At 38.8% G+C, this 27,863-nt stretch overlaps 1 protein-coding gene across 13 annotated transcripts in view; it reads left to right on the top strand.

The window, feature by feature from the left end:
* The window catches only part of LOC116216308 (uncharacterized), a 108,640-nt gene extending 89,021 nt beyond the window's left edge, over window positions 1-19,619 (top strand). For 9 of the 13 annotated variants that reach the window (XR_014882013.1, XR_014882014.1, XR_014882020.1 and 6 more), the window contains 4 exons: window positions 334-488; window positions 720-867; window positions 5,650-5,775; window positions 6,649-17,497. The gene's annotated coding sequence lies outside the window, so the exon portion shown is untranslated. Of the gene's footprint in view, window positions 1-333; window positions 489-719; window positions 868-2,954; window positions 3,153-3,387; window positions 3,730-5,649; window positions 5,776-6,648; window positions 17,498-18,280 lie in introns of those variants that run through there. The other 4 variants (XR_014882018.1, XR_014882017.1, XR_014882015.1 and 1 more) reach the window with 4 other exon arrangements.
* Window positions 19,620-27,863: the final 8,244 nt, after the last annotated feature.

Genomic DNA, 27,863 nt, shown 5'->3' with positions numbered 1-27,863 from the left:
GGGCACTGTACAAAAGAGGGGCAGGTAAATGACTCTTCTTAAGCAGGCTGCTGAGCTCTGTACTCATTTGTGATTACTGGTTTACAGTATTATAAGTATATTCCAATTGTAAGTGATTTCAGACTGTTGTCTCCAGTGTATAATACCTCATCATTCATCATATTTCTTGTTCAAAAATGAGGATTCGCCCTTCCTTTCCACATACATATTCTCCAGAAGATGTAGTAAGAAGTATTAGAATAATGAAAACTGTCTTTTTTCTGACACAAATATTACTGGAATCATTGTAGCAATAATAATATAATATTTATTTCTATTTTTCTACTACTCCAGAGCCCTAAACAAGGCCATGAGCTGTGCTATTGCAGAAAATGTGAATGCAAGGACTATGGAAATATTGGATATTGGAGAGTCTCTTTCTTTGGAAGACTCATGAATCGTTGGCACTCTGCTATAACTCTGTTTGGACCTCCTTCACCTAGATTCTGGTATTCTCTCCCTAAACTGGCTATAGGTATTTTTCAATTCATAAAGTATATCGCAGAATGTAATTTCCTTCAAGTTCAGGCACAGGATTTTGCTGTTTTCTTCCTAGATAAGTTTTTAGCCAGGAATGGAGGGTTCATGGTGCTCACTCTTCTATAAAGTGTTCAAGAGGAGAACAAATGTCCTCCTGCATAAGAGGATGTGAAGTTTTGTGTTGTTTTTTTTTTTGACAGTGACCAGCATATAGGAAGAATAGTCCCACAAATGTGATCTGTGCACAGCTTTTTTTCCCCATATGAGCCCAAAGAATGACACATTTATGTCTGGCTTCTGAGAAGTGGCATTAAACCCATCTCGTTGCACTGGCTGGCAAGATCCTTGGTAAGGTGACACTGTCTCTCGCCCATGTAAACAAACATCATTTTCATCCTAAAAGATCAAGTTTAGATTCATTGCTTGAATCTAGTGCACGCACAGAGTGATCATACTCATTTTTACTCTTCTAGGCAGGGTGCTGCTTCCCTGGGCCTTTGGAAGCGTTATTGTTAGAAGGGACATCAAGATTTGTCATGTAGACTTCTCTGGAAAAAAAAAAAAAAAATGAGCAGAACTATATGCTCTTCCTTCTGCTCAACTCCAAGGCTCCTCTTCACGTGGTTTCATACATCAGAAAGCAGGGGGCTACAGCCACTTTGGTCACCACATGCCCACCTGAAAGCACTAATCTACAAATGTGGCTTGCAGGAATTTGCATTGAGGTAATGACTTGAACCTGGGTCCCTGCACTCCAGGTGAAAATCCTGAATAGAAAGCTGTTATTGCCTCTTTTCCAATAGTCTGATAAAGATTTATTTCTAGAAAAACAAAGCCATTCCAACAAAATAAACTGAACCAACAGGCTTAGTGTGCAGGAAAATTAAGAAGGAAGTATTTTCTGGGGCAGACTTCACACACCTCAGTTGTGGTCTGCTTAGCCAAAGAGATGTTCTCATTCTGTTTTGACTCGTTTCTTCCCTGTTTGTTTTTTTTTATGGAAGAAAAAAAAAATCTTAAAAATGAAAATTACTCATTTTTCTAAAAATCTTTCTGATAATTTCAGTGATATCTGTACACATGGAGTTGTTTTGCTATTTAAAGATATTCAGAAATAATCAGACTTATCTCTCCCCCAAACAAAATAGTCTTAAAAATTGAATTTGTGTATAGCATATCAAATTTGGATGTTTATATCTAAAGGATCTCCATTTCTTTCTGCCTTTTCTTCTGAAGAAAGAAGTTGAAATACTTACAGTACTGCATGAACCCAGAAAACTGAATATGGAAAAAAATGCAGGCCGTTGTGTCATAGAACTTTTATCTGGCAATATTACAAGCTAGTATTTTCAAATTGATTTGAAGAAATACATGGGGGAAAGTCTATTGGGTCACACTTGAAAATGTTTTCAGATTAATATTTTAGATTCCTTTTGAAGTCCTGGAAATTAAGTACTTCACATCTACAACATTAACTGATTTGCAAAATATAATGCCAATTATGCGGTCTGCAAAGTCTGAATACATATGTAATAGTAAGAAAATTGTACCAAAGCCATGTCAAAAGAACTTTATTTGTGGCAAATTTGAGTTAGTAGACAGAATGTGTTCTATGATTGGAAAGAAAAATGGCAGACATGGATTCAATGTGTTGGAAAGTAGATGAAGACTTTTCTGAGAACATGAATCCCAATGGAAACACTGCTGATTTACAGATCATAGAAAGATAGAACCAGATCATGTGCTGATGCAAATGAGCATAGTTTTCTTGACATTGGTGGACCTACAGTGATTGATTCCAGATGAAGTGACGAGATGATTCGGGTGTGCTATGTCCTCTTGAAAGGCTGTTGAGAGATGCTGTGAGATCAGTGCTGGGATTGCCTTACCAGAGAAAAATACATAGAGTAACAATCTTCCCTTTAAAAAAAATTGTGGAAAGGAAGAAAGTAATAGCATCTCTCCCTGTGTTGATGGAAAAAGTAGGCTTTGGTGGTAAAAAAGGAAAATACTTCTGTAGTCAAGAGTTTGGAAGGAAGGCAGTAAAGGCAATGCTAAGAAAGAGAGCAGCAGAAAGCTTTACAGCTCCAATGTTCACACCATCTTCAGAAAAGCTCTATGTGTATTTACCTTCACATGCCTTTAGGTGGTCACTGAGGTTTGTCTCATTGAGTAGTCAAGTGTGTTTGCCTGGGAGCAGGAGGAAGGATGGAGGATCTAAAGGCATCCTTGTTACAGCAGCAGCAGCATGACTGAATTGGCTTCAATGACTGGCTGAAGCTAGCACTGTATCCTGGCATTCAGTGTGGGCTGCAATACTGAGTGACAATTCCGCTACACTGGTTTGGGCTGAGTTTTATGGTGTTGTGGCTAGCAAAGTAGCTAAGCTAGCTCACTGATGCTAGACTGATGTTATTTTTATCTTAACAATACAGGTAGGCCCAAGCATGGAGGCAGTTACCTAAAATATTTTGAGGTGTTCTTCTGGAAATGAAAGTAAAAAGCAAACTAGTTCTGGAAGCCTCAAGACGTTTGAAGTAAATCACTCCTCGTGCAGTATTAAAATCTAAAGACAGGAATTTTGAAGACTTATCTATAGATGCAATAAAATCTAGACACAGATATTTAGTGAGGTGAGTATTTTTCCTAGTTTATTAGTTGCAGTATTTAGAGGCATTGCAGAGCTTTGACCATTGAATTCTTTACAGCGAGCTGCAACCTGCTGTAACTACTGCTCTTGCATTTGCCTATCAAAAGAGAAAGTATAAGACTTTTCATATGAGACTGTTAATATTGAAACCATTGACTAGAAAACTACTCAATTAGGCTATATTAACTAGGATACTTTATCTCACTCTTATTTTCAAGAGTCAACAATCCAAGTACAGGAAGACTAATGACTAAAAATTCAGCCTCTTCTGTGCAACTGATGGAGTTCTGTTCCTGAGCTACCTCCTCCTCAATTCATTCAGCATGAATGGCAGATTCCTACATCGTGTCAAGTTTCAGATCACCATAGAAACAAACTAGGAGGCAGTTTCATTAATCATTTAGAGCACAAGAAGTCTAGGTCAGTCTGATTGCAGCATATAGAGTATCATCCTAGCGCCACATGGGACTCAGTTGATTTGAATTAAAAAAGATTAAGCTGCCCCTAGGACGCTCAGCATCATCAGTTTAAGTTCTCATGTAACAGTGGTCTCTGGAGCCACATGGATTAGGAGACTGAAGCTATGCATTTATTTTTCAGGGCTCAGTGAAACATTAGATGAGTGCAGGTGTCTGAGGGGAAAAAAGGACAAAGATCACATATAGTTTTTTAGACTTGTTGCTGTTCTTTTGAAACTGGAAACAATAACTCAGTTTTATTTCTCCAGTGACAGTTACCACTCTTTTTTGGCAATGCAATAGTACATCTGTTACCCAATGTTTACAACTTAGATTTATAACAATTTCATACTATGCACCCTAATTTTAGTGCAGAGCTGCAAGTTGGGCATAGAACAGTTTACATGAATGCTGACTTTTTTTTTTTTTACATGATGGAGTAAAAAATGCACAAAATAAATACTGGTGACATTTTAGTTTTACTTGAATGAAGATTTATTGCTCCCAGGAAACTTACTTACAGGCAGCTACAAATCAACTTGACTATGAAATAGCTGTATATGTACACCGCAAAATGAGCCCCCCCTCCCAAAGTACTCACCTTATTTATGGGTCTTTCCAGTACTTCAAAGACCTTTAGTAACTTAGTCCAGGCTGGTTTATTGCTTCATAGAACTAAGACATTTCAAGAGGAAAGTTGTAGGTTACAGTGGGCAGCTGAGAATCCCATGATGCTATATGAACTGTTGATCTAAAGCTTATTATAGCCTCACTTCCTAAAGTATAATTCTTAAATCTTTTAAGTTATACAGTGCTGTCTTTAATCCCGAGCTCTAAACCTTAAAGCAGAACTAGCTTTCTAATATCCAGAGTACCATCTGTGAGTAGATATAATTATGCTTTCTAAAATACAGTTCACCTTCTTGTACAGGTGGTTCATAATTTATTTCAAATTAGTTATTTGAATTTTTAACAAACGTTTTACATAGCAGATTTTGCTCCCAGATTTTTCTGACCCAGTTTTCTTTATGGAGAAAAAAAATATATATATATATATATATGGGTAGAGGTATTTCACTTTACTTAAGAACCAGAACACCTCATCCTTTGTATTTTATTAATTTGCCCTTTCTGTGCCAGCTATCTGGACTGTGATACTATCAGTGTATCAACGGTGAAGTCTCCTGTTACAGAACACATCTATAGACATGAAAATAGTCAATACATTTTTTTTTTTTCCCCCCCTGATATGTTGTCATTTTTAAATGTGTTATTCTAGGGATTTCCGGAGAAGAAATAACATTATGCTCTGGAAGTATTTTTAGATTTTTCTAGCACTGTGCAAACTGACTGATTATTCCCCTGGGAAGGGGAAACTGAATATTATCCCCACTTTGCACAAGCGGAAATTGATACGGAGTCACACTAAGAAACTTGCCTCAGGCTGTGAAGGTAAACAGGGACCAACACTGTAGTTCTCCCATTCTCCTGCCCAGTGCCCCACCCAGACCCTCCTATTTACAGCTTGCTGCCAAATGCCCTTAAGAAACTGCAGAATACAGAAATTAAAGCGTACACATAAAGCCTTGACAGGAGGCAGAAAATATTGTGTTAGCTAATATTTATTGAGTGTCAGTATTATGCTGGTTGTTACCAAAAAAAAAAAAGCAAGCATGGTCCCTATGCCAGAACATATGTATATTCTACTATTCTACTTTGTTGTCACCCAGCCATTTCCAACCAGGCTGCCTAGCTTTGCTGTTCCTTTCTGGTCCATGAAAGAGCTGAACTCAGTAGTGCCAGGGGGGGTACCCACCAGCCATGGTGAGAGGATCCAGGCTGTGCATTTGCTGAGTTCTTGCTCATCATCTGGGTGAGTGACTGTCACCACACCCACGTGGAACTGTTCTTTGTAAAAAGAGCCATGGGGTTGAAAACAGAGAATTACTTATTTCTGCTGAATAATGTCCTCACCCCCCTGGGGAGCATGGGCAAACCTGTGAGGCTCCATTTTTCTTCCAGGCTCCTTCAACCTGGAGGGGGATGCAGTGAGTCTGCAGTGATACAGAAATCCACGTGGGATCCTTGACCTCTTCTGCTGCCCAAAGCCACAAGAGAGGAGATATCTTCTGCATAGCCTGTTTCCAGGTAGGTGTGGCAGTCTTGCTTTCTCGTAACCACATAGGAAAACATTTGTCACAATGTATAATGCCTACAGCTAGTCTCCAAAACTCTTCTTGGCATAAAATACAAAAGAAAAAAAAAAAAAGAAAAATCACATTCGTTCTGCTATTCAAAGGCAATAAAAAGCCATTTCTGACTTGTTACATCAACAGAATTTTCTGTTAATTTCAGTGATAAAAAAAGTCACGTTCCTTCCTCAGGTGGAGCTGAGTGGAGATACCAGAACATTACCTGAGTACTCATCCCCAGTATTTCACTGCCGGGCATCACTTGGGCAATAATTCAAAGATGCCGAGGCATCAAAAATGATGTGAATCATTCTGTCAATCTTTTTTTCATTCAGCTATTAACCCATAGCTCTGTTTGAATTTGGGTAGCCTGAGGTCAGAAAGAGAAGTGCCATTCTTCTTGTAAAACAAAAATACTTAACTAAGAAAAAGTGAGCTAATAAAAATGGAAAGGTAAATTTAAAGTCACTATTTAGAGTGCAGAAATTTGTCTTATCATATTGCCCTGGAATATTATTACAAGTAATGCATTCATGTTACATGGGAGGAGATACATCTGGGGGAGAAATGATCCATTCTGCTTCTATGTTCAACATATGAACATGTATAAAATAGGAAGATCTAAACTCTACCAATGTTCACAGTTTATTTTCTGTTGAGAAATAATGGAATTGCTTGAAAATTTCTGGTGAGAAGTATAACACAGGTTAACGCAGTTCACCCAACTTAATAGTCTGGGTTACAGAAAATACAGATATGAAACAAATCTTTCTGTCTGTATACAAGTCACTGTAAAATTATTGGTCATTTTTCCACACCTCTCTGCTAGTTGCTGGTAGCAAGAAGAGATTTACAGGAGGAATTAAAGAGGCTTCATTCCTCCCACCACCAGCAGCTGTTCAGCCCTGCAGCCTTCCTGTGTAGGGCAGACTGCACCAATCCTTGGTATGTATGACTCACAGGAAAGTAATAAAATCTTAAGGCTAGAAGAGACCTCAGGAAGGATACCAGCTGATACAGAAGAGCTAGAGCACCTCATGTAAGATCAGGGTATAAGGAGCTGAAAGACACATGCAGGGGAAGCATCTGGGCAAGCTGTCCCAAGTGACAAAATTACTGGGACTCCTGCCCACATGGTCAAGCCCTTGCATGGTCTGGAGCATGGCATGGTGAGGATCACCAGAGCTATTCCAAAGGGAGTTGTGCAGATAACACATAAAAGCCATATGCAAGAAATGCCAGCCTCTAGACTCAGTGTTCAACTATGGATTGACTGAGGAGTTCAGTAAATGCATGGGCTCCACAGGTTTTCCAGGGACTGATTTTTTTCACTGCATCCCAGTAGCTGAGGCCCTGAACCAGAATTCAGAACTCTTCTTTCATTCTCAGTATTTTAAAAATTTAATTCGTGTATTCTTGGATTATGCCATCACTTTGTTATAAATTGTAAGTGTCATTATGTGTATTTCCATTTTATTAAGGTGATGTGTATTTGGGCAGCTGTCATGTCATGCCTGGAATGTGATGAAAACAAGAGGTCCTAACTGCTCACTACTGAGGAGCTCCCAGGGCACTTCTCACAGGAGCAGGGGTGTTAACCCTGATATCCTGGTCAAATTCCAACAAGGCTAATTATATCCCACTTACCTAAAAATCTGCCATGCTTTCCCTGCTTGCTGCAAAGTCTTGCTATGTGAAACAGACTCTCTTCTGATCTTTTTAAACACTATGATCTTCTGCATCAGATGGGGATGTATTTAGGGGGTAGCTAAACTTAGTTCTCAGGTTGTTAAATTTCTTGTCCAATGTAGGAATGCTGGACATAAACTGCCATTGTTACTAAACTGGGTTCGAGGCAGAAATATTGCGGAAAGAAAAGTCTGTGTTGCAAGTGTAGTTAAGGACAGCCACATGCAAGCAATGGTAATGTCCATAGTAACAGTAGCCGCTGAGTTCCTGTATCTGGCATTCTGCCTGAAGGACATTATGAGCAGGATCAGTGTGGGTGGGGGCTGAACATTGAACAAAACTGTGGGGGAAAAATGGTACAGGTGACTGCAGGCTAGAGGTAAGATCAAGGTGTCCAAGAGGGAGACGGAGGGGGCCGTGCTTCTTTCTGAGTCTGCTTCAAGTGGACCGCACTATATTGAGGTTGCTTTTGACTGTGTAGTCATTCAAGATCTTACAGTATGTGAGTTTTCCTGAGGCTCTCAGGCCCACTTCTTTCATGTATGTATGAAGTGGTACTAAGGGATTATTTTTGCTTTGCAAAGCTGCAGTGGTATCAAACAATGGGAAAAAAATATAGATATGTTTATAGTTTTGTCTAAAGAGTAAATTATCAAAGATAACTTTGAAGTTGCAAGATTATATCTCATTATTTGTTTTTGAAGACAGTGTAGATGTGGTGTGTAATGCTGTTGAAATGGCCACACAATAATCCCAGTGAGGCTTTTTGCTTCTTGTTTAGAAATAAATATTTCCAGAAGGAAAACAAATCATGTAAATGCATCTCTGTCGCTTTATCTACTGGAATTTCATCCATCTCTTTATCTTTTTTGTACAAGCTGCCACCAAAATATCTTTGAAATGAACAGATATTACAGATTCATCTAGAATTGCCAAGGCAGACATGAGTGGATACCATTCTTACTGTTGTTTCTTACCTCTGTGCCTGCAAATCAAAGTTGCATCTTTGTCTGCAAAGGTTCCTGCTGATATGTGAGTCAGCAAAGCCATTTCCTTATAGCTCACCTTGTATGGCAGAGCCCTACATTCACGGATTTTCTTCTCCATGATGCACATGCATGCATATGTACATATACATGTGCACATATATACATATTTACACACACATTGTTTAGATCATTGGCAGCATAGTGGTGCTGTTACCTAGAAGAATTATATCAGATTGCTTCAAATTTTTAGTTGAATAGATGACAGTAGAATATGTATTTGATAAATTAAATGTGAAGTTGTTCACACACAAGTATATGCACTTGAAGATATTCTTGTTTTTTGAAGACAGGTGCCTTTAGCACAACTAGCAACCTTCAAAAATGAGAATAAGGGCACAGAGTCTTAAAAGCCTCTTCCTGTCTACTGTGTCTCCCTGGACAGGCTGAGGCCACATTAATGGAAAAGCACAAAGTGAACAAGATGACCTAGCAGATGCTACCAGGATGTACTGTACTTTTCCTAAGATAAATAAAGCCTGCCGTCTTCAGCAGTATCAGCAAACCCCACATATTCTTTAGAGTGTAATAAAATATAGTATTATAGAGTTCCAAATTGCTTTGTAAGTCCACTTTCTCTTCAATGTTATTAGTTCTCTTTATTCTGTTTAACATACCTAAATATTAATTACATGAGAATTGCATAAAATATCTATTTATCCAGCTCATTTTCACTGTCTTAAATGGGAGCTGAGAGTAAAACAAAAGCATATAAAGTAAACTCTGAACTACTGCAATTTAGTACTTCAGATTTAAGACTTAAAAGCTGCTATTAACCAGCAGCAAAATTACTCCAAATGACTTTGAGTTCCTGTAAAAAACTACAGCAACAAAAAGGCACTCAATTTCTGCAAGGAGTCATAGATTTATCATCTCAGAAGTATAAAAGAACTGGGAAAAAGAAACTCTCTTCACTGAAGATGACTTTGTATTTCTTTTTTTACTGTAGAAATGTTTGTACATCAGATGAACAAATCTTAAAGTTCCTCTAAGAAGAGAAGGATTTCTCTCAGGTTAACAAGTGCAGATGCTATCATCAGTTTGCTCAGACACGTGCAGCACACAAATTCAGGACAAAATTTCTGATTATTCTTGTTCCAGCAGAGCCAGCTTGTAGTTTCTCAACCCAATCAGCAGAATTTTCCTACTCCTAGAGATAGGTATTGTTTTGAAAGAAATCATTCTTGCAATGGAAGATGGCTTTGCAGCCATCTTCACTGCCTCTAGCCTTCCTTGTCCTTTCTCCAGAAGCACAGAGCTAGTTGTATAAACTGGCAGCTAATTTCCATCTCCTTATCCACAGGGAAATAAGCAATTTTTTTTGCTTCTTAAAGACTGGTGCTTTCAGCAGCACTTTTCTTTTTTTACGGTCAGTATAGTGCTGCCTCCTTGCACCTTGTTTCTGGGAGTGACAAGCTGTCCTAAGCCCAGTAAATGCTCATAATGAATGGTTAAGGAAAAATAGTTTTAAACAGGAGGTTCTTTCCATAGCAAAGTCTCAGCTCTGCAGTGTGTCCTGCGCAGCCTGAGCTATCCCATAATACTTGAACCATCAAGCCACAGAATGTTACAAGGGACTGTAAGCCAAAAGAGCTCGTTACTTTATGTGACTGCTCTTATATCATTTTTTTTTCCTGTCTAACATAATTGTGTTATTATTCTTATATATTTCTAATCCTATTTGAATCCTGTTCTGCTCTTGATCATTCTCAATCTCACCTGGAAAATGGGTAATTGTCACTGTTTGTCTTACTAGCAAGATATTTATCTAGGCTTTTCCAATTATCTGCTGATATTTCCCTTATGTAATGGGAAACATGAAGTCATCCGATACCACAGTTTGAGTAAATCTAGCTCATGTTGAAATTGCCTCAAATGTTACAAAGTCAAGATGTGTAGAAATCATAACATACAATATTCTGCTGAGAGTTTAAAGCAGCCATTTTGAAGAAGACTTCTACATCCCAAGTTCTGGGTCAAGAAATAGAGCTATGTATATGCCATTTGATGCATGAACTTCCACAGTGCATTACAATTCTTCCATCCTGAAGCAAAACACTACCTGAGCTGTTCTACTGTATCAGCTGAAAATCAATAAGGAACTGCAGATCTATAAAAGCAGGCATCTGAGTGGTATAGAAGACTATAACATGGAAGATGGATTCATTTTCAGTTTTGTCACGTTTCTCTTCTGTACTTCCATAGTCAGAAATGTATTACTTCAACAGAATGCTTAAAAATTCATACATGTGACATAATGCTTCACTGAACTTTAAGATGTCAGTTTGGAAAAAGAAAGATGGAAAATTTGGACTTCATATTTTAAACAGTTTCCTTACAATAGGCTTTTCTGGTCTGTTGATCCTTGTCCCAAGTGGAACTGGTGAAATACATCCTCAAGAGGACAGTAAGACTGCTGAAAACACTTGGAAATATCTCCTAGCTATGTCTTAATTATAGAAGCCAATTACTCGTCGCATTACTCTTCCAAGAGCCTGATATTTGTTATTCTCAGTTGACAAAAAGTGTCCTTGCTTGAAGTTGGACAGGTTAATCTCTGCCAGTTTAGCCCAGGTATACAAGATCACTTTCGACCTGCTTTTCCATATCCCTGCTTTTAAGACATCACCTTCATCAAAAGCTGGCACGTGATGTGTCTTCTTTTCTGTAGATGTGTGACGGGCAAAACAATTTAATGCAGCATGTAGCATCTATGACATCACAACTATTCCCTGCCAACACTTTATCAAGATTCCATTTTCTGTATCCAGCTTCAGGCCTTTCCCAGGGCTCTGTTGCTTTAAGATGCAGAGGGTTGGTTCAGACCTTCACACACTGAAGCTGTCAGCAGAGCTTGCAATGTCCTGCAAACCTTGAATTGGATGTAGGATTTTGTATTGGCTTGGTATTATTTACAGTGTTTCACTGTTTGTGATTAGGTTTGCAGAAAGGCTAGCTGCAAAGTCCTGATCTGGATTTCTCCAAAGTGTTTGGTTCCATTCTGGGCTGCAGCATGCTGTAGTCAGCATTTGTTCATATCAACATCTGTAAAACATTTGGCATTACTTGAAAATATTAGTCACAATTGTAAAACTAATAAAAATCCTTCTTTTTTATTTTAACTATAAGGTGGTCGTATATGCTGGGCACTCATCATTGATTTAGATGTTATCTCTCTGCTAGTAATATTTTTGCTGTGCTTGCTCCAAAGCCTGGATTTTTGATCTGGGAGCAATTCTCAGCTGAGAAAATTCATTCAATGAAGCTTCGCGCCAGAACTTGGAAGACTTGCAGTTGATTTACATCCAGCTGCTCTGTACTGATTTGTACCAATTCTCGAAACTCTCTGACAATCTCCACGGTAAATTTTCAGCATGTCCTAATAAGTAGCACTTTCTTGTGCAAAGGGAGGCTTCTCAGTTGATGGCTTAGACTATAATAAGGATGAGGACTTTGTATAGATATATTAAACACTCTAAATGAAAGGTATTAGCAAAGTGTTTTGAAATAAGGGCTTCACTATATGAATTACTTACCTCTGAAATGTAGTGTTATTGAAGCAAATTAGCTAAATCTGGAGGCACTTTCCCCTGCAGATATATGCCTACAGTTGTGTCTAAACGCAACACGAGATGAATAAAGTCCTAAGTGCCATGTGGTAAAAAGCACTTTTCATGTGGCATAAGCACTTCAACCCATGAATTTGCAATTAAAATGAATTTGAAGAGGCATTTTACTGAGATTACATATGGCATTTGTCAAGTATACGCCAAATATTCACTGCTTATTGGGCTTTCTGAGTCAGAAAATCTTCAGTAATTATGTGTATACTTTCCTTCACTATGGACTAAATAAGGACCAACCACTTCTTATCTGCCGTGGCTTAAAACAGTCAGATATTATGATTTGATGACTTGTTATGCTGAAACTATTCAGTCATGCATCCACAGCCTGAGGGTGTATACCTCCAGAAATGAAATTTGCTGTCAAATTATGAGAACACCCCTCATATGGGCACCTCTCATGCTTCAGACTACACAATTTATATTTGACAGCATGCTTTTGCATAGACTTGTTGTGTCTTCCAAAATGTCTCAACTTTCAGGTTACAGAATATGACCCACTTCCAGTTTTTGCTGGGTAAAGCCAGAAGTTCTCTTTTTGTGTGTGTAATCTTGTAAAAATTGATTCACTTTGGTCTGTTTCAACTCCAGCAGAAGTCAGTCAGCAGGAATTGCACCCCTGGTTCCCAGGAAGCAGAGAGAAGCTGGTGCAGGGTGCCCTTGAAAATTTGCCCTGTATGCCCATTGGTGATGGTGCGTAGCTGTGCTGAGTGCTTCAGTGTCAGAACTTTTTTCCCAAGTATGGCTATGATGTCTTTGTTTATAGAATACTTTTCTAAACCAGGTCCAGCATCATGCCTACAAAATTAGTAATCGCATTTTTGGCAAGTATTAAGTCATACTATCTGCAGATTGTTCATAGCTGGGTTAGGCCTAAATAAAATTTGCTCTTTGTTCTGAGATTAGCTTTCACATCTACTTGGGAAGAGCTTCAGCTTACTCATTTATCTGCCAAATGTCACTTCACTGAGTCTATCCTCCCACCCAAAAGAGGAAGCTCCTTCAGAGCTACATTTGTTGGTCTTGGAAAATAACATCTAAGGCTCCCTTAAATAATGACGATAAAGGATACTTCCGAGATAGCAGGCATTAGTATGATGATATTAGCATCAACCTCAGCTCTTTTGTTCTTGTGTATTGAAGAGCCTCAGGGCACACCTTTCCACTGGTGTCTTTTGTTGACTGACCTGGAGGAAGTAGGTGCCCTTTCAGGCTATAGCGTGTTTGTCTGGGGCTCTTCATTCCATCTGGTCCAGTGTTCTGCTAAGCGTTCCCATTCCTCAATAGATGTGTACAAGCAGCACCCTGGGCTAGCTGTCACCCACTCACTTTCTGAATGCAGAGGAGAAAAGGAGCAAATGAGGAGAACACAGTGAGTGGGAGTATTTCCCTGCCTTCCTGCTCTCGTCAGGCACACATTAATTATGACAGTGGTTTGAACATCAAAGAAAGTAGACATGAGAAGTTAAGATGTGAGCCGACAGAAAAAGAGAAAGAGGAAAGAATAGGTGTGGTGTTACAAGAGGAGGTGTGTGGTAGATCTAAGGGCTTAACTTCCATGAGGTAATTATAGAAGCATAAACAATAAATCAGGCTTTATCTGGCAAACCTTGACCATATGAAAAAAGGAAGATACATCAGTGGGATTATAGAATCTAGCTCAGGAAGGCATAGGGTATAGCTATGCAGTTTTGGGCCCTCGGTTTCTCTTTGAGCAGCTTGATAGCAAGGCATGCATCAAAACTATTACTGAAAATGTGCTGTGGGTTTCTTGTATCTTCAACTGAAGGAGAAAGCTGTTACTGATTACTGGCTATACTGGTTGTATTTCAGGGCTGGGCTCGTGTGGTGGTTTTCTTTTCAGCTCTGAAGTCAGATAGCTGTGTGATAACCTCCTTCTTCCCCACTAGGGAAGTCCTCCAAGAGTCCACTCCTGTGACAGATCTATGCAGTGGAAAGAACTAAGGTGGAGACAAAGGCTCTTCTTTTGCCCTTTTCACCATACCTATCCCCTTCTCCTCCATTTCTGCAGCACCAGAATGAAAATCAGGCTCCTTCTTCCCTTCATGCTTACTGTGAAATCTGTATCACCATTGTCTAATTAACAAAATGATTTGTAAAGATTGATCTTGCAAAACAAGAGTAGCTTTAAGAAAAACCACTTTAAAGATCACCACATGGTTTTAATAGCATTTTCTTCTTTGTGTCAGAACTTGAATGAACAAGATATGAACAGTATTCCTATTGTCACCACATTTCACTGTGTTATCGCGTTTGCTAATATTTCCTAGTTAAAAAAAATTTGGCCGCTATTATGAAGCTGATGTAACTTAATATCTGCTTCTAGCTCCATCAGTAGAGCGTGTTCCAAGATTACTGAAGCTGCTAGAAACTTGCTCTCTGGCTTCAGTCAGTTTGAGATCCGAAGTACAGAAAGGGAAATCGTATGCTCAAAAGGTTTCCCACCTTTCAGATCCCATTTCTTTTCTCTCTTCAGCTATGCAAAAGCTCTCATCACATTGCAGAGCACAGTGTGGTTTGGATACTGTATGCCCATATGTGAACATGATGGGTTTATGGGTGTATTTTTGCTGACAAACTGAAATTATGGGAGAAAGAGAGAGGAAGTACTTTGTTTCAGATTTGAAGTTACATTTTTGAACTGTAAATAGAGTTCCTGAGAAGTTAAACAAAAATAAAAATGTTTTCATTTCTTTGCAGCTGAAAATACACAGAATAAAAATTGAGAGGAGGAGTGGTGAAACCTGGACTCTTCCGTTTTGTTTTCTCCCCATTACTGCCATGCTCCTTCACTTTCATGACAGGGGTGAGCCTAAACTAGCGCACAGATTGCTCTTCCACTTCATACCAGGCAGCTGCTTCCTGCCCTGATAACTAATTTCATTTATTTCCTTTTCAGAAGACGGCCTGCCCTGGGTGGCAATTACAGTTGGTTAATTTTGGCACAATGTGATTAAAAGCAGATTGATATAAATCACTGAACAGTGTAGCTTATGAAAACGCAAGTTAAAGTAGCGCCCCAACCACAGTGCTGTCATGAGAGAAGCTGAAAGCCAGATGTTGGTCTAATCATGATAATCTAGTAGCAGTCTTTATCCTCTGGAGCTTGAAAGCCTTACCTAATCTTTTTTGTCAGCCAGATACCCCAGTATTGCAATACATATTGAATGTTTTAGAGGATCAGAATTTGGTTTATTTTCTTGGCTTATTAGATGGATATTCAGGGAGTAGGTTTGTGTACATGATCTGTGGAAGCCTCAGGTGAAGAGCACCTAGTAGGGAATAATAGATATTCTGAATATCTAAGATGTCCAAGTGTCTTGGGCATACAAAATCTTACTTTATTTTAAAGTAACATATGTGAGGTTGTGTCATATAGAACAATGAACAAATGAGTGCTTCTGGAGCAGAGGTGGATATATGTATGTACACCGAGTGTAATTAAAACTGCAAACAGATCCTTCCTGCATCTCACTGCGTTTATCAGAGAAAAGAAACCACATTAATTGAAAATAGGGCCTATAAGTTAAAGTCTTTATTTTTTGCATCAGCAGAGATGTGATAGGATGAGTACACCTTAAGTTAAATGTGAGTGCCCCAAATACAAGCTTGTTTCAGGCTTTGTATGGCTTAAAATGTGAGGCTGTCCTGACTACTGTGCACCCATAGATGATCTCTGCAGGCTGAGGAATAAGCATGGTGGCTCCTGAGCCAGCATCTTGCCCATCACTTTTGCCTGGCATGCTGTCATCTCCTCTAAGATGCCCTGTGTGATACTGGGGTGACACAAGGAGCAGCTAGGGAGAGATGAAGCTATGGTCCACAATGACAAGTGAATGTGTACTAACAGACACCATGTGCTATTGCTATCAGTTTTGATACCATATTATTCACTGGGCTCTGCAATAAGAAAATGGTAGAAAACCTATTAATTTGCCTGGGCTGAGCAAGAAAACTCTTTAAGACCATCACTGCTTTCTAAAATAATATAGTTCAGATGGAAGGGACCTAAAAATGTCAAGTCCAGCTACCATAGATGGCATAAAAACATTCAGTTCAGGGAGAGTTTATGCCCATCAAAAATGTCTTTTTCCTAGGGATAAACCCTGCACTTCTTTCAGAGCTATTTTGCACTGGTATGTGCAGCCTACAATTTGTAATACTTTTAACAAAAGAAAAATGTAAGAAGAAGGAACTTCTTTGTTTTGCTTGAGACTTGTGCCAGAACAGTCTATAAGGAATTGGCAGTGTCCTAATCACAGAGAAATAAATTATGGGGACACTATTTAATATCTTTATGCATCTTTGTGCAAATGCATTTGGAAATGCCAATGTGAACATGAAAAAATAATATCTGTGAAGATATGGAAATGAGGAGGGAGGAAAAAAGAGAAAAAGGGGAGTGTAAGCTACTGAGAGCTCAGCTACTTGGCCAGCTACCTCCATAGGACAGTGACCAAAGTCTCTGCCCAAGATGGTTTTTGTATTCTCTGATATGAATTTTTTTCAACAGTAAAGCACAATTTTCCTGAGATCTCTTTTTATTTTCCTACCAAAAAGGATGTTCTGGAGAATCTTTGCTGACTTTGTCACATTGCAATTACTGCAGAAATGATTACAAAGTTTGTGGGAAGAAGGAATATTGAAAAAGAGTCAACTAAAATTAAGGCAACTTGTTTGGGTTTTTTGTTGTTATCCTAAAATGAAGTTTCATTTTCAAAATATGGGAGAGTGGGGGTTTTTTGTGGAGTTGTTTTTTTTTTTCATTTTAAGAAATCTTCCAAATTAGGACAGAAAAATGATTTTTTTCTCATTCCCAGTCAACCAAAAGAATACCCCAGTCTTTTATTTTAACCATCTGTGCTTTGTTTCAGCCGTGAATGTGCATAATCAAGGAATTACACTGAGATTTGCTCCCATTCCATGGAAGACTCAGAGCAAAACATCACTGGTTCTTCAGAGTAACCTTCTCTTGTACTGCGCTTCACATCATGTACTACTTAAATCTGAACATACACACTTTCAGAGTCAAGGCTTTGCAAGGTCTGGACTGTTTCTTTGATGAATAGGATATGGTGCCAAAATTTGCCAGATCCTGCCTGTACAAAACAGAGGCTTAGAATTAACATTGTATATGTTTAATGGCAGAAAAAAACTGACTTGGTCTTCTGGTGAAAGGGAGTCTTATGCACAACAGTATCTCTGGATTGTATTTGTTGCTTTCACAGGCATAATGACTTTTCCATGTGTTTGCTGCTGCTGAAATTGCCATTAAAAAAACTAAATTGATGGTATAAAATTCTTGTACTTTTGTGGTAACCTTGTTCAAACAAAGCAAGAAACTTCACACTTTTTCAGAAGCTATACCCTTGACGCTAAGAGATACGGAAAAATAGGGAAAGGTGCCGAGCGATTCTCAAATTGAGAATATCTAAGCCAGTAACTTAACACACAACACTGTTTTGTTTGTCCTTATTCCTCTGTAATCAGAGAAGACTGCAAATTCCTAGAAATTCAGCATCATGGCTTGTTGCTAGTATGGCACAGTGGTGGCACTATAGGAGATTTCCAACAGTGCCAACCATATGTTGTGTGTCTGTTCAGCACAAGCACTGGTGGGATAGTAAAACGCTTGCTCGAGTCAAGATAATGTCAGTTGCTTATGCTCCTTAAAAATTTGCTAGTGCTAAGAAAATGTTGCTCTAATCATCTGAATGTTGCTGCTTTCAAACAGTATGCATATGAAATCCCACATATGTGACAACGATTTTGAAAAAGCAATGATCACTGCAACTAAAACATTTGCATCTGTTAAAAGCACGGCTTGCTCTTTCACTAGTGTCAAAGCTGCTGGCACAGAATTCAAAGTACTGGATTGGCAACTCTATCAGGAAGCAAGTGCAGCACAAAGCCATAATAGCTGTCTTGGTTTGCTTTTGTTATCTAAAAAATTCCAAGTGCTTTGGATAACATAAGGCGCCACATAACTATGGAAGCTGTTGGGCAGCAGCTTGACAGCCATATGCATGTATCGATAATGTATGCACAGCCTCATCTTTAACTACGTGTTTTCCTTTAGCAGCTGTGGCAACAGTGGTGAGTTCAAACAATTCCCACACAGTGAAAATACAGCTGGAGGCAATGGATTTTCTACTGAGGGCACAGAAGACACAAGCACTCTGGTAACAAAGAATTTCAGAGGGGCCAAAGGAACCTCAGTGCATACTCTCCAATCTATGTCAACCGTGTTGCAAAGATTCCCATCCTAAAATTAACCAACTCACTATGAAGCCATGGACAGTGCAGAAAGGCAGAGATATTGAAGGTCAGTTCAGCACTGCGGTGAAGCAGCTCTCCTGCTCCTGGTGCTGGTGCTAATGCATGTGGGTCACTAGGGCTATCTCTGCACTGCTGCCAAGGTTAAGCCTGTTCATGGTTCTCTGCACCTGTGAAGTAAACCTTTTTTCTCTGAAAACTCCTTTTTTGCCTTCTCAGACAATGAGCATGGAAAAAGTGAGACAGTATGGGAGCAGCTGCAAAGGGAATCCAAGCTCAGCTAGGAGAAGGTTTATGTGGCTGGCTATGAGGGTGCAGGAAATTCAGGCAACTTTCATTTGGAAAGGACAAGCAAAATCTCTCCATGTCAGAACTTTAGAGTTTTCTTTTATATGCTGCCTTGTGCTTCATGTAATAAAATCCAGACCACATATGGGACCAAATCCTGCAGTTGTCATTGTCTTACAAGTCCTATTCAAACTTTGACTAGCCATTAGGTGCTCCCCTGACAAAGATAAAATCCTTGTGTTCCAAATTTTCTGAAGTGTCTTTCATTAGAATAAACATCTCCTGCCCAGTAGCTGAAGAATGTTCAGCATAAAGAGCCTTTGTCAGGGATGGAGCACAGCAGAGCTTCCCGAGGATTTCTTTCCACTCTGAAACTGAGGTGGGTCTGTCCTCCCTACTCATTTTAATTTGTTCATTTTTCCTAGGAAACAAATACTGCTCTGGTTTTCATTTCCTACAGGTGCTTGACTATCTTGGAGTCTGGAGCTGAGGGAAAGATTGTTATCCCTAATGGTGTTGCCTTTTATCATCAACACTGGCTGGTAGTACAGAAGAGTAGTACATCAGCAAAATGTACAAAAGCCACTTCTGCACACATAGTCCACATGGACTATTCAGCAACAGAAGTTGTGCAGGACTTCCGATGTGTTCCCCACTTATTCTCTCTGAAATATTTCTTAGTACATTTGAAATATGTTTTCACTTTTAAAATCTGACATTTTACAAATAAAATAGAGTGGTATCTGCCCAAATAGTTCTTATTGTAAGGCAGCACTAGTATTGCTTCACTGTTAATATCTTTTCCAGCTCTCTTCTCTTCTCTTCTCTTCTCTTCTCTTCTCTTCTCTTCTCTTCTCTTCTCTCTTTCTTCTCTTCTCTTCTCTTCTCTCTCTTCTCTTCTCTTCTCTTCTCCTCTCCTCTCCTCTCCTCTCCTCTCCTCTCCTCTCCTCTCCTCTCTTCTCCTCTCCTCTCTTCTCTTCTCTTCTCTTCTCTTCTCTTCTCTTCTCTTCTCTTCTCTTTCTCTTCTCTTCTCTTCTCTTCTCTTCTCTTCTCTTCTCTTCTCTTCTCTTCTCCTCTCCTCTCCTCTCCTCTCCTCTCCTCTCCTCTCCTCTCCTCTCCTCTCCTCTCCTCTCCTCTCCTCTCCTCTCCTCTCCTCTCTCTCTCTCTTCTCTTCTCTTCTCTTCTCTTCTCTTCTCTTCTCTTCTCTTCTCTTCTCTTCTCTTCTCTTCTCTTCTCTTCTCTCTTCTCTTCTCTTCTCTTCTCTTCTCTTCTCTCTCTCTTCTCTTCTCTTCCCTCCTTCTCCCTCTGTTGCTCAAGAAGCTCATGGCTCTGTCACTGGGATCTATTTTAGAACTACCAATGCTGAGGATAGGAAAGCACATCTCTGTAGCCAGGAACAAAGTACCTAATTCCTGAAGGAGGCTGTTTTATATATGCCCCTAGAGATGACTACCTCAGACATTGTTTAATAACTCCAGAAGGCACTGAAGATCCCTTTCCTACCAGGGAGCTGGTTCACATACATCTTTCCTCAGGTGCCAGTTTGTCCTTGAGATTTCTAAATGAATGTTACAGAAACTACTTCAGTTTCTCTAAAGTGCTTACATCACAGATATGATTGTTTCTGACACAGCACAAGAAAAAATCTCACACAAAAATAAAAGACCTGAAAAAGTGTATTTTTACAAACTGGCTTGCAGAAATAAAAGAAAAGAATACCCTGTAAATCCATCTAAAAGACATCATAGTAGTAATGCAACTTCACTGTTTTCCAACTACTTTGAGATTGAATTGGGCTTTTGGCAATTTAATAACTTGAGCAAACAACTCTAAACTAGTCTTAGCTTTCTCCCCCACACACACTTCTTTAAATAAAGTTTAACTTGTAATATGGAATGTGAATTGTTTGGACTGTTAAATCATTCCAACTCAAAACCCACTCATCATAAATGTGTTGAAAGAAGAATATATTTCAGTACTGCGGCAGACTTTGAGTACAGTAGAGCAGCAGTCTTCAATCAACTAGACTTTCTTTCCAGAAACAGAAAATGAAAGCATAAGTGCCATATACATTTTTAAATGATTTATCTAAATTCAAAGAACTAACTTTTTTGTGACTGATTATAACCACGTATATGAATGGCTATGGATAACAGGTTTCTTTTGCTTTTCAAAATGATATATAACAAAGTTCCATGCAGAGACTTTCTATTTACACATCTGTTCAGCACCTGCCCATAATTACTTAGTTAGTTTTTATTATTAGGCTTGTCACCATATTAATGTAGCAGTACATTCAAATTGATTGTAATTGCAAATTTCCTGAAAAATCTTGGTTTCTGCAAGTATTTAATTAAACTGATATCCTAAATTAAAAATAATTATGTAACTGTACTCTACTACAATAACATATGCATACTTCTCTCTACATAGAAAATGGGTATTTCACATAATTCATACAATATGTGGATTAATATTGTACAATCAAAGGTCAGTTTCCACTGGAAAAGGAGGAATAATTAACTTCAATATTTAGAAACCTGACATACTTCAATTAAGCAAGCAATTTGTCACAAACTTCATAAATCAAGTTATCAAGGAACAAGTTAATAATGGTTATAATAAATAGAGATGATGAAAAATAAGCCTATTCTTTTTTGTGGCATAATTTTGCTTGAGAAAATGGTTTATATAAAAAGCTTTCCATGACTTCTAGGTCATGAGATCATATCTAGCATAGCTCAGTAACTAGTGACATTTATTTCCATCTAATGATTGTTTGGAGATCTGTGAAACAATCGGTTGTCTGCTGAATAGTCACACAAATAAACCCTGTTTCACATTAGTTGTTGAAAACACATTCAAAACTTCTACAGTACCTCACCTTGAAGGACAGTCAGATACTGTCAGTTCAAGCTACTAGAACAAAACATGCTGCCCAGGAGCCCAAAACTCACTTTGTTATTTTGTTGGGGTTTTTTTCCCCCAGTCCTTCTGCTAGCCCACAGAGGCTGATTTTGCCTAGGAGAGGGAGAAAAGATAGGTGAACTGACAGAAAAAATAGTAAGGTTTTGGTCATATGCCTGCTGGCTTCTTTTCAATAATCTCATCAAATTCACAGCTATTCTACAGAACATTTAGCTTCCACCAACGAGCCTTTTCTGTTGGGAAATTTCCAAAATGTTTGACCTGACGTTGCTCATGCTTATCTTTAAGTAAATTGCAGAACCTGTTTTTCACAATGGCTGAGTTAATCCATTCAGAAATGCTAATGCCAATGAATACATATCCACTGAGCAGCAAAGTTATGATCAGGATTTTGAACTCTCATAATTCAAAGAAAATATGAAACAGACTTCTGATTTGATCCACTATGGCTATAAGAAGTGAGTATGAAATACTGCTCCAAATTCTGCTCCAAACCATTCAAAGTGCGGTGGTTGCTCTCAGCATTTGATTTGAACTCTTACCTACAAGTTTGTCAGTATTAACTGTGCTCAGGTTTTCTTCTGTGAAATTGGGATAAATAGCAAATAGTTAATCATGTTCCCAATGCAATATACACCCCTAATCTCAGATCTATTCTCAGTTCCACCTTCTGAGGATGCTACTGATAATACAATCAGCAGGGAAAAAAATAGATTTACATGCTACTTAAATGATCATGCTCTAAAGGGAATGGCTACATAAGTTTGCATTTTCTGACACTGCTTGATTCGATTCCTTGAGTATATCCACAGAAAAACTTCACTGAAGTTGAAGTACATCCATATATGATAATAGGTTTAAGTTTGAAGTTTCCAGATGTGTATCTAGAGCATCACTGATGGATATGTAAAATGGGATGGGAAAAGGGAGAAGAGAGTTGGTTTTCCAACGCAGAGGCTCACCTTTTTTCTAATCCTTCATTGGCATTCTCCAGCATTTCTCCAAAAAGTATTACCCTGTCTTGCTGTAGTCTGCCTTCTCCAACTCTATTACATTCATGACACAAGCATAAATTCAAACCTTCATTTTAGCATCCTAATCCTAAAATAAGATCCTAAGATCCCCAAAAATAAGCTGTCTCCATTCTGTCTTACTTACCTTTCTGAAAATAGGCCAAATGTTGGAGAAAAAAATGATGCAATTTGCTTTTCAAGTAAAGCTATTTTCTGATAAATATTCTTAAAGTGTTTTTCGTAAGAAATAACTATCTTGAATTAGGAACTGGCATTTTTTTTGTTTGTGCATCTTAAATTCTAGTGTCCTGAACCAAAATGAAATGGGATTTGTCACATGTACATGGATGAAATTTGTTCTGGCATTCTCTATTGTCCACATGTTCACATCAGGACAATTTTTCCCATTTTTACATTGCCATATGCTTGGCAGGTACAGCAATATAAACAGTAACATAGTTAATGAATCCTGTCCTATCAGAGAGAAACTGAAGGGAGACCTTTGTTGTTGTACAAATCCACCAGCAACAGAAAAACTCTAGGCCTCTTTTTGCCAATAAGTATGGGTTGGAAATTGAATGAATTGGGAAATAATAGTTATAAATATGCTTATGAATCACTGGCTTGATCCCACAAAGCATTTTTATTAACATCAAAACTTAAAATGGGATTGAATTTTAGGCACAAGCTTAAAATGAATATGATTAATTGCATAGACAAATAGTAAAATCTGTTTTTTCAGTATTATGCTCCTGCTGCCAGGCAGAACCAAGGGGACAGAGGGCTTTCTGTAAGGCAAGAGATTTATTCCACCTTTATCTGTACTAAAGATCATAGCAATATAAGATGGCTGCCTTCTGCAGATGGAAATAATGGATCTGCCTCCTATCTGCCATTCTAAGTTTATGCAATTGATCGTTTCTCCTACTACTTTTTCCTTCCACTCAGTGCTGCCAGAAAAGTGTGATAACTCATTGTAACCTATACTTCGGGCAGCTATCAGATCAACAACACCGATCAGGAGATTACAAGTACTGGAAAATAATGCAATGTCTTGCAGAATATATATCTCTGCATCTCTTGGAAGTAAATATTTGTGTGGGTAGAAGTGATCTTGGAGAATACGCAGACTACAACTAAGGTTCAGTTTCTCTTTCTCATGATCCCAGGTAATCTGGCTCTCAATTGAGGAGTTTTGAGCAGTGGGGAATTACATATGTTCACATTTCTGTATGGAAAACTACTTCAAGGTCTGCATAAGAGATGGGAGATGATTCTGGAAGGATTCATAAAGCTCTCAGTGCCCGAGACAAGGGCATGCAGTACTTCTGTATTATGAAAAAAAAAAAAAAAACAACTTCACCCAAAGGAACTATCATCCACATACGGAAACCTATGCAGCAAGAAGTTCTGTCTCACTGTCTGAGCCATCTCTGCAATCCCAACCACATTTCCCTTTCCTCTTAGCCTTTTCCCCAGGTTTGGCTGGGAAGGGATGCTGCTGGGCAGTAGGGCTATGACCGATTCTGTTTCTCCTTCATTCAGGTAGAGGGAAAAGGGAAGGGAGCAGACAAGGCTCTGGAGCTTTTTGCCTCTTCTCTTCCTTCCTTGGCCAGGGATACAGAAAGTGGAAGGAAATGCTCTGTTGCTCACCCCTTGCTAAGAAAAAGTAGAAATGTGCTCTGAGTGAGATTTCTACCTCATAAAGCATGGTTTATGGTAGCTGAGAGGATGGGAAAAGAGCTTTGCCACAAGAGGTCAGAAAGGGACAGGTACACAGTGGGGACTCCCCTCCCTGCCACCCCCACACAAAATTATATCCCTTAAGACTGCAGTGTAAAGCAATATACAGTGCTGCCCCAGAAAACCCAGAATCTGTCCTGTTTAGCCTCATGAAATTGTCACTGTCCCATCCCAATTCCCTATAGCATCAGGCAGAAAGTGTGCCTTTTCTCATTAAAGTGACTGTTAAACATGGCCTTGAATTGGACTGCAGCAACTGGTAACACCTTCCAGCACTTTATGCAGAGGGATGTATTGGTCTCTAATTGGAATAAAATATATAATTCTAATAATCCATTCATATTCCACATCTCTGATAGACAAATCACTGTCTGAATGAAAAATGCGTTAGGTATTTATGAGAGCATATTTCTAACTATGATTTGAATACTGAATGCATGAAGGGCTCATCTATGTTAACCAGCCTGAACTTGCTTAGTCCAAAGTCAGATCAATGGTGTACAGGTAATATGACATTGCCTTCACTCTCCCCAAGAACTGAAAAGTCAATCTGACCACAGTGCTAGAAGAACTACCTCAGAGCTTCCCCAGAAAACCACGAAGTCCATGGCTCCAGGAAATCATTTTGGTTTGCGAGGTTGTGTTTCACAGCTCAGAGGGCACCATTCCCTCCACCAGATGTTATAAGTGACCAGTGGTACTGAGTTAATGCCTCTTTTTACTGTTCTCCTGGCACTGACAATCCAACACCACTAGTATTTTCTAAATGACACTGTGCAATGTATTAAGAGCCAAGGGCAACTTCGGGTAACTGTAGCTCTTTGATAAATGTTGTCAGCATTCAAGAGGCATTTGAGTAATGTCCTTAATAATATCCTTTAACCTTTGGTTAGCCCTAAAGTGGTCAGGCAATTGAGCTCAATGATCTCTGTAGGTCCCTTGTAACTGAGTTATTTTCTTCTACTCTACTCCACTTGATTCTATTCTATTCTGTCTTATTAACATAAGATCTTTTCATAAGACTGCTCTCTAATAACACACATTCATGAGTGTTTGAGTCTCTCTGTGTGTGTATTTGTGTTGGATGGAAATTGCAACATTTTAGACATGAAGGATGGGAGAATGTGGAAATATGTATCTCTGTGACATCTTGGCCAGTTTTGGCCAGCAACCTTTCCCAGCTGGATGCTGTACTTTAAGTGTATTTGAAATATGTTGAAAGTCTAATTAAAATTAATGGAGAAATAAAATTTTGGGAGAAAGAAGGGCACCATAAAGAAAGAAGTGCTAACACTTGAAAATATTTGACCTCCATGGGCATTCTTAGAATGTTTTTTGCTTAATGAACAAATCAAAATATTGCTCTGGGACTTGCCAAGTCTTCAGAGCATAATATATTATAAAAAAAAAAAAAAGACTAAGACTATGACTATGACTATGACTATTAGTAATAAACTAATGAGTTTTCCTAGACTTCTACCTCTCTGCAATATTGGAATCAGAATATGGAAACAGACAATCCATAATTTGTCTTTCTCCCATTCATTTCTTACCCCAACAGCCTCTGAAACAAGAACCATCTGACCAGTGTTCAGAAGAAGTGATGGTGGAGTAGAGGCCCTGAGCACTTAAGTACCTTGTATCACCTCTTCCCTCAGGTGTTCCACTTGTGTGTTCAGCTGCTTACATTAGAGGTAGGCAGCACTTGGAGGACATTTTCCATGGACTGGGATGTGAAGAATCTGCTTAAAACATGATTGTGCACCTCAAGTTACACCTCAAGTCATGATGCTGTTAACAGACGAAAGGAAAAACAAAAGCTAAGCAGTTAAAAAAAAAAAATAGGCTTCAAACCCTGCTATGTAGTCATGATGAATACATCGTTATTTAATGGAATCACTATGGACAAGGTAAATTGAAGTTCCTTATTCATCTTATTCATGTTTTTCTATGACTTAACTTATGTCTTTTTTTTTTTTCAATGTTTGTTTTGAGGATAATTGCAGCCCCTTTGGTACATTTACACCCCTGACTTATTGATACATATTCTTAAGCCAGAAAAGCAGAGCTTAGCTCAGGAAATACTTGATGAGACTGCTTGTTAGAGGGGTTTCAATCAAAAGCAATCTTGTTGATTCATACAGGTTTAAAATCTTTACAGAAAGAGATGTTTAATTAATGAAATCTACATAACCCACAGCCAAGTGAATAATAAATTGTCAGTAAACTATCCCTGGCAGATGCAAGGAAAAAAATGCTGTTGTGTTACTGCAAGGGTACGTTAAGGGTGCTGTTCGTTGCAGGGGAATTTTACTAGGTGACTTTTAATGGCCCTTCCAACTCAAACAGTTCTGTGATTTTATGATTCTATAACTGTATTGCTATCATGTACTTCTGTATGCTATAGATGCAACCAGATCATGGATGGGTGCTGAATGCAAACCACTACCCCTGCTGGGATTCTGCAGCTTCTCATATTCCACCACAGAAAGACAGATTTCTTCCCTTCATGACAGGCTGAGGTTGTGAAGAGTGCAGCACAAGACTATTGCTTTGTTTCTACAAGATTCAGTTATTGGTTGCAATAAAAATGTCAAATGGTCTAATTTGGTGTGATTAAGTGAAGACTTATCACTAAATCAAATTATTTGTTGAAGGTCTGTGATTTTGAGTAACTAGCCACTGTTTCGAAGCTAGTTGCAATGTCAGTATAACTAGAAACATTTCTGCATTAACACACAACTGCACAAGCCAAATAGCTATTAGCTACATTTATGAACTTTTGACACCATCATATGCCATATTATCTTAATCTTTTAAGTCACCACAGTGTAGACAAGCATTGGAATGGTTCGGCTTTTTTCTATTACTTAATCCTCAGAGATATCAGAGGTGTTGGTTAGAGTTTTTGGAGATAAATCATGTTCAAATATAAGGGCAGGAATACAGACAGTTACTCCATGCCTGGAAAGAACAAAATTCCCTTCTCACACCCCAACCAGCATGTCCCACACGTAAATCTGGCAGACCCGACTGGTAAGAAAGGTCTATGGATGCGTTGATCCAGACTGCATGCCTCCGGTCTCAGGGCCCAGGACATTCCCTTCAGTAGGTCTAGGATTGGTCCTCAGGCCTGCTGCCAACAAATCTGGATGTTGTTTTATCGCTATGCGATGTTTCCACCTAGACGACACTGTTCATTGGCCACTGATGCTTTCAGAGTATGCATGCATGGACGTGTGAGTGAGAAAGACTAGCATCCTAAAAACTGGCATAAAGAAGTTAGGCAGATGGAAAGATTGGAACTAAATATCAGTTATCATTTTTTATTATTTTTAGCTGAGTGTTATGCAAGTTTGTGCAGCAGATGCAAGATAAAAGGATCTTCCAGTGTTAACTATCTCCAGAACCCCAGCA

This window comes from Meleagris gallopavo, chromosome 2 (assembly GCF_905368555.1).
Source record: "Meleagris gallopavo chromosome 2, MGAL_WU_HG_1.1, whole genome shotgun sequence".
NCBI classification, from domain to species: domain Eukaryota; kingdom Metazoa; phylum Chordata; class Aves; order Galliformes; family Phasianidae; genus Meleagris; species Meleagris gallopavo.
Note: the sequence above shows the minus strand (reverse complement) of the source record. Positions and strands in the feature narration are given on the sequence as shown.